This window comes from Sinocyclocheilus grahami, unplaced genomic scaffold (assembly GCF_001515645.1).
Source record: "Sinocyclocheilus grahami isolate Dianchi unplaced genomic scaffold, SAMN03320097.WGS_v1.1 scaffold1066.1, whole genome shotgun sequence".
Classification (NCBI taxonomy): Eukaryota; Metazoa; Chordata; class Actinopteri; order Cypriniformes; family Cyprinidae; genus Sinocyclocheilus; species Sinocyclocheilus grahami.
The window spans coordinates 181,174-188,443 of NW_015506245.1; positions in this window are offsets into that span (position 1 = coordinate 181,174).

Here is a 7,270-nt window from a genome sequence, read left to right on the forward strand (position 1 = left end):
AACAACATACAGAACTACCACATTTTGTTATAAGTTTGATTGCATATTATAATAATTGCTGTTAATAGTGTTCATCGTCTGTTTTATTACATCTTAAATTGATTTTTCCATACATTTCTGCCATATGTACATTAACTGACAGTCACCACTGATAAGCTACCACTAAATATTGTAGAAATTTAACTTGCTGTAAAGTTGCTTTGCAATGATTTGTATCGTGAAAAGCGCTGTACAAATAAACTTGACTTGTCACTTTATCAAGTTGTCTCTGATTGGAACAGGTTCAGATCTTATACATGCTTACATATAATATTCAAAGTCAATAATTGTAAAATAATATTTTCATATAACTACTGTTTTTTTCATATTAAGTCTTATTAATATGATTATTAATTAATGATTAATAAATTAATGATAAATGATAGAAGCAAAATTATATACAAAATAAAGACCTACAATTGAACTTCCAAATCTGAATGGACACTTAGAAGTCTTCCATTTAATCTAGTTGTTGTTACACAACTCGGTAGTCATAATCCGAATGTGCTTAATAATCGCATTACACTGTAACTAAACCCATTCGATTTTAGCCGACTAAATTTACTGTAGATTTAGTCGACTAAAACTAGACCAAAACTAAAAACAATTCAGGTGACTAAAATATGACTAAAACTAAATCAAAATTTGCTGTCAAAATTAACACGGAAGCAAACATGACTTTAATGTTTAATTTGGTTTACAAAAGCAGCCAACAATTATTACATTAAAACGCACCGAGCAAGGGTTGTGGCTAGAACAATTATATTTTTCTACCTATTAGATTGTGTTTTATTAATGTCCACACCTACCCCAACCCTACACCTACCCCTTACAATAATGAAAAATAGTAATTATTAGGGCCTTTCACAACATGGGAACCTTTTCATAGTACCAGAACTAATTGTGGAACTACCCACTTTTTGCCGTTTTCGCACCGCCGGAACTGGGTGCGATTTTAGTACTGGACTGCCTTTTTCGAGAACCAAATTAGCTCCTACTCCGGAGCAGGGTCTAACCAGCACAACTGGTACTAATCGTGACCTAAGTAGACATTGATTGGCCAAACGCGTACGAAAACACCCTCACCCGCCATGATTTAAAACGCTGTGTAAACATTGTGTCAACTTATTTCGCAAGTATGGAGAACAGTGATAGATGGACGGACGCTGAAGTGTAGGCACTTGTAGCAAATGTAGCACTGCCAGTTGTCGTTGGAGATTCTCAGTCCTCCTTTCCGTTCTTTCAATCGCTTTAAGTATACATCGACTTTCCATGTCCATTATTGTTAAACCCGCGAGACACAACAAAAACACAGCTCCGATCACAGCGTCCTCCATTCTCCTGTTGTTAACGTTGTTCTTCTTTGTTTCTGTTGTTGAACGCCACGCAAAAACGATGACGCTGTCAACTGGCTTATGTCACTTCTTAGTACGCACGCTTGGTGCGAATGCAACCCTTTAAATGGTACTGGGAAATAGTTCACGAAAAATCGTCCCAGTACTTTAGTACTGTACATTTAGTTCTGGAACTAAAGCAGTGCGAAAGGCCCTATTGTTGTACAGTGTTACAAAAAGTACGCTATATTGATGTGCGCTTGCCCAGTAGCTGCCGCTGTATCCCTTCTAGCCTTAACCCCGAGCGAGCGCCTAGAGTCTGCCTCTAATGAGTGTTCCACCAGAAACAAACCCTAAATACTATAGTCCCGGGAAGACGTTATGACTAAACATAAACGAATAATACAAAATATTAGTGATAGTTATTAGTCTGTTTTCCACATTTAATTTAATGGATCTGTCTAAGTAATGGCACTAATGCTTTAAACGAACGATAATTTAATAATTTTGAATAAACGGGACTACAGTATGTAGGGTTTGTTTCTGATGGGACACTCTAGGTGCCTGCTCTGCGCGTTTTAATCTAATACATTTTGGCTGCTTTTGTAAACCGAATTAATCATTAAAGTCATGTTTGCATCTATTTTTCTGTGAAGTTTTGTACAGTAATTAACAGCAATGTGTTTGTCTTTTAATTGTACACAGTAAATTCCCCAGTGTTAAATTAACACTGGTCGGAGCATATATGTTCCCACTCTAAAAGAGTGTTAAAGTAACACTGAAGCGGTGTTAAAGTTACTGAGATAATTAAGTGATTAATTAAGTGCTGATTGAGCATTAGTGATGAACAGCTGCTGTTAACAAGCAGAATCACTAAAGAGAAACAAGAATTACTACTGACTTCAGCCACAGACTTAGATCAAATCAACTGAAATAAAAGAATACATTAAATCTCTCAAGATCTCAGCAGAAGATGATTGAACAACTCTACAAACAGCATCACCAGCTTCACACATTACTAACCAGTTTGACTTTATTTCTGGAGTATCTAAACAGAAGTTCTTTATTGAGAATTAATGTTTATATGTTTTTTTTCCCCTTCAACTTACCGTTTTTGTGAGTAGTGGTTACTTTATTTGCCTCTTGACCCTTGATTTTTAAATTTAAGATTCTCTTTGGCTGGCAAAATTGTGTGTATTAAATGCATGAGATGGCAAGGTACTTATGATAAAATCATATCATACGCCTTGGTCTCTGATTGCAATTTATCTAAAACTGCAATGCTTTCATGATTTTTATGTTGTTGCAGTTATGTGAGATAACGTGAGCAAAATTTCATAAATTATTTTTATAAATAAGGTTCATGAAGTGGTTTAAATTCTGGCACTCATAGACATGAAGAATCAGCATGTGAATCTCAGCAATGGTGACAATATTCTGATAATTTTTATGTGATTTTTGAACGTGACAAAACAAGGCAGTAAAAAGTCACAACAAAAAATAAAAGCAAATAGTAAAAATAAAAGCAAATACTAAGACAATGCAGCTGCATAATTTATTCATGTCGTAATGCATGCTGGGAGCCATGGATGAGTTATGATTGGTGCACCCAGAATGCACTGCAGCATGAATCTGTCTGATGATCGTCACCATTGTTGAGATTCATATGCTGATTCTTGATGTATGCGTGTCTAAACTGTACAGATGTTTTATACTGGTGTGCAAAGTGTTTTTAAAGCTCTTCATATTATTTCATTAAAATGCAGTTGCAATCAACAACAAACTATATTATACATTACCGCTGATGATATCAGAGAACCTGGCTACAACATGATAATTGTGTCATTATTTAAAAAAACAGCCAATATAATCTAAACACATTTTCACTTGGTTTTACTTATCATAAACAATGTGTTTCAAAACACAGTTACAGCAACCAAAGAAAATCTATTGTGGGAAAGTCAAGGGTCAAGAGCCCAACTAAAGCAAAGGCTTATCTCCACAGGTGTCTTCAAATTGTATTATTGTCAATAAACATTTACGGTGGCCGAGAGAGCTCAACGCGCTGCAACTTAAGAAAACACATGCAAATCGAAAAAACACCAGCAAATTAAGAAAACATCTTCATCAGTTTGACAACCCACCAGCTGCAAATCCTCACAACACATGCAAATAAAGAAACGCGCTGCAAATCCTCACAACACATTTTCACTTGGTTTTACTTATCATAAACAATGTGTTTCAAAACACAGTTACAGCATCCAAAGAAAATCTATTGTGGGAAAGTCAAGGGTCAAGAGCCCAACTAAAGCAAAGGCTTATCTCCACAGGTGTCTTCAAATTGTATTATTTTCAATAAACATTTACGGTGGCCGAGAGAGCTCAACGCGCTGCAACTTAAGAAAACACATGCAAATCGAAAAAACACCAGCAAATTAAGAAAACATCTTCATCAGTTTGACAACCCAGCAGCTGCAAATCCTCACAACACATGCAAATAAAGAAACGCGCTGCAAATCCTCACAACACATGCGAATGAAGAAACGCGTTGCAAATCCTCACAACACATGCGAATGAAGAAACGCGCTGCAAATCCTCACAACACATGCGAATGAAGAAACGCGCTGCAAATCCTCACAACACATGCAAATGAAGAAACGCACTGCAAATCCTCACAACACATGCAAATGAAGAAACGCACTGCAAATAAAATCCGATTCGTAAATTCAAAACACAATTCATAAATACACAAGTAAAAGCATAAATATTTCCCCAAATGCTCACACAAACGCATCTTACCTAAATACATTTAAATGTTTACACAGATATGTATATATCAAGTTCTTGAATTAATTTCCATCACACATTTATGAATGATGTTACATGTATTTATGGATCGTTGAATCTGCATTTGCAGATCATCATCCATGCGTGGACTGCTTTGAATTTGTGTGTGGTATTTTTGAGACCTTCCTGGCAGGTTAAGATTCATAAATATCTTATTTTGGAGGATGTTCTGTTCAGCCAATCACGGTGAGCTTTTAATCCACCAATCAAAACGCTCTTTACTGAACAGACTCAAGAAACTCAACGCTGCGCTTGCACTGTGCAGTGTTCCATGATCATGTCCTTGATGTAAAGACATTTTAATGGGTACTCTTTTTTTTTTTTAGCACCTGATTACAATTTCTACAAAATCACATTAAACTATAAAAGCAGCGCTCTTTGCTGGCATTCTGTCACAACGCGCAGATGTTCTATAGAACGTGAGGTTAACGAGCTACGCTAGACTGTTAAACTAAGCTAATAGAATTCTAGCACTTACACATCTAGACTTTACATTTAGTTACTGGTAAGCGCGAACACTCGCGTCCCATATACCGCACGACCCTGAGTATCACTGTGAACAGTAACACTGACAGAGCAAGCCAACAGGAGGCTGTACTGTCATCTGTATTTTTTTATTCTAAACAAAGAACAAAAGGAACATTTAATGGAGAATAAAGTAACAGTAACTAGTAATGTAACTAATTACTTTTGAAATAAAGTAATCAGAACAGTAACATGATTACTTTTAAAAGGAGTAATCAGTAATCAGTAATTTAATTGCATTTTCAGAGTAACTTGCCCAACACAGCCCATTAAAATGTCTTTATATCAAGGACCCGATCATGGAACACTGCACAGTACAAGCACAGTGTTGAGCTTCTTGAGTCTGTTCAGTAAAGAGCGTTTTGATTGGTGGATTAAAAGCTCACCGCGATTGGCTGAACGGAACATCCTCCAAAAAAAGATATTTATGAATCTTAACCTGCCAGGTCTTTTGGATAATTAAAAAGTTGTCTGTTGTTCAACACCACCACTCACCTCCACAGCAAGACAAACACAACTGGAAAGGGAGAGAAGGCTTCACTTCTGCGGCTCTCTGCCTGTCTGTGACTGTGATGTGCATGTGCCGATCAATGTGTGCTACACTGCTGCGGAGACGCATTTCTCAACATAGTGCCTGTGAGACAAGATACGGATTATGAAGTTGTACTCTTTCTTTTAACTTACCTTTGGATGTTTAGTCATGTTTATTTTGTGCTGAAACTAAGCTGTATTAATGTGGAGGAGATGATCAGTTCATGTGCGCCTCGCGTCTGTTGAACTGAGGCGCCACAGTGATATGTCACTTCACATTAAACAGCACCAAAACGGCATTTATTGTTTAAATACTGCAATACAATGGACAGAATTTGAAATCTGAGACTTTATTTCATATTACCATAGTACCAAAGCACAATGCTTATTGCAATTTATTGGATGGGAGGTGACCTTCAATGTTCCATCCATTAACTGAAAACAGGCTAGAATTATCGATTCTTGGGATTTAAGAATCGATATCGTTCCGTAAAAATGAGAATCGATTAAAATCGAGATATCGATATTTTTCACCCAGTCCTAGTACTGTGCTCGCAGCACTACTCCTAATTGCACGCACAAAGGTGCCGGCGCGCACTGTAGCCTGTATCCTTTCATATCAAAGCACGAAATAAACTACGTGCATGCAATGTCGTGGTCAGTTAAGTCATGAAGTTACCAAAAAGGTGATTAAAGCTGCCTTAAAATTGTGCATGCATGTAATATATTTTATATGAGTCACATTTAAGAGCATGTCTCTGAAATGGTTTTCAAAACTGTCCTGGAGCACTCATCTAGTTCAAAACTGTCCTGGAGCACTCAATAGAGACTTTAAGACCTGAAGTGGGTCAGAAAAGGTAAAAAGAGTTGAGAGAAAATATAATGCATGTCAGATCCACGTCACATCCAAAACAACCTAATTTCCAGCTGCTGTGATGTCTATTAATCAAAGGACAAAAAAAAAGAGGAAAAAATTACTTTTATAGCTTTAAGGATTCATCTATATATAATTTAGAATTTAGTGTTTGATAACTTCAAAAATGAATTAAACATTGAAGAACAGTGAAAAAAAAATTCTGTATTTTTTCTGCTGAAGGGCACAGGTAAATATGACATTTATTATAATGGGTTTATGTGAAGATTGTTTTAAGTTCACTTAAATTAGAAGTTATTTTTCAAAGTCTAATAAATGTTCAAATTGATAGCTCTCAACTATACTCTAATGCTGAATGGCTATAGTCAATGGTTAAATATTAGGGGGGCAATTTTATAGAGAAATCAGTATAGATACTGGCCTTCAGTCATAAAAAAAGATGCCATTAAACAAATATTTAAAAAATATACTGTCTTTATGTTGTTTGTACATTTGAAGATTGAATGTGAAATTTTTGCAATATAAAAGTATATTTAAAAACTTTAATGTTAGGTAGGATTAATCACGATTAATTTCAGAAAAATCTGCCATTAATTAGTTATTTTTTTTTAAAAAATATACTGTCTTTATGTTGTTTGTACATTTGAAGATTGAATGTGAAATTTTTGCAATATAAAAGTATATTTAAAAACTTTAATGTTAGGTAGGATTAATCACGATTAATTTCAGAAAAATCTGCCATTAATTAGTTATTTTTTTTTAATCGATTGACAGCACTAATTATAATAGATTTAATGAAGAAAAAAACATGGTAAACTGTGTGTGTGTGTGTTGTTGTTGTTGTGTATGTGAGTGTGTGCACGTACAGTATATGGCTGTTGGGGATAGATTTGCAAGTGAGCTGTACCTAAGAGTTTATCTAGCCAGCGGCACAGCAATAAGAGACAGAGAGAGGGTGAATCCGACAAATCATTTAATTGCAGACTGGCCCATAGATATGTCTATAATAGAGAGTGTAAATGAATAATAGAGAGGCTGACTGAAATTGCAGTTAGGCGTCTGTTAGCACTCCAGCTGTTCCATTATGATGTAAGGGAAAAAGGGAATCATTTAAGATTTT